Source organism: Penaeus monodon, chromosome 20 (assembly GCF_015228065.2).
Source record: "Penaeus monodon isolate SGIC_2016 chromosome 20, NSTDA_Pmon_1, whole genome shotgun sequence".
Classification (NCBI taxonomy): Eukaryota; Metazoa; Arthropoda; class Malacostraca; order Decapoda; family Penaeidae; genus Penaeus; species Penaeus monodon.
The window spans coordinates 30,870,353-30,870,568 of record NC_051405.1 but is presented as its reverse complement, the minus strand read 5'-3'; the positions used below and the strand labels follow the sequence as shown (position 1 = coordinate 30,870,568).

Sequence of the window (216 nt, the reverse complement as noted above, 5' to 3'; positions counted from 1 at the left end):
CAGACCTGTTTGGATTGTATACAGAGATGATAATGCGGCACCTGGGGAGTGAGGAAGATGTAAAGGTCATTTTAGCTGACTCGAGTGAAAAACCAGCATTTTTTAGATGTGGTGGTGAGGAAAAGTGCAGAGATCAACAAGAAAAAGACTGCGGAGGTTCCTAGTTGCAGAGTCTTTATTGAAGGAGAACAAATTATGCAGGTGAACTGATTTTGT

The 216-nt window shown here is 41.7% G+C and overlaps 1 protein-coding gene across 2 annotated transcripts in view; it reads right to left on the bottom strand.

Annotated features, from left to right (window-relative positions):
• Positions 1-216, bottom strand: part of LOC119585766 — a gene marked incomplete at its 3' end in the record, with an annotated part of 12,085 nt that overhangs the window by 637 nt on the left and 11,232 nt on the right.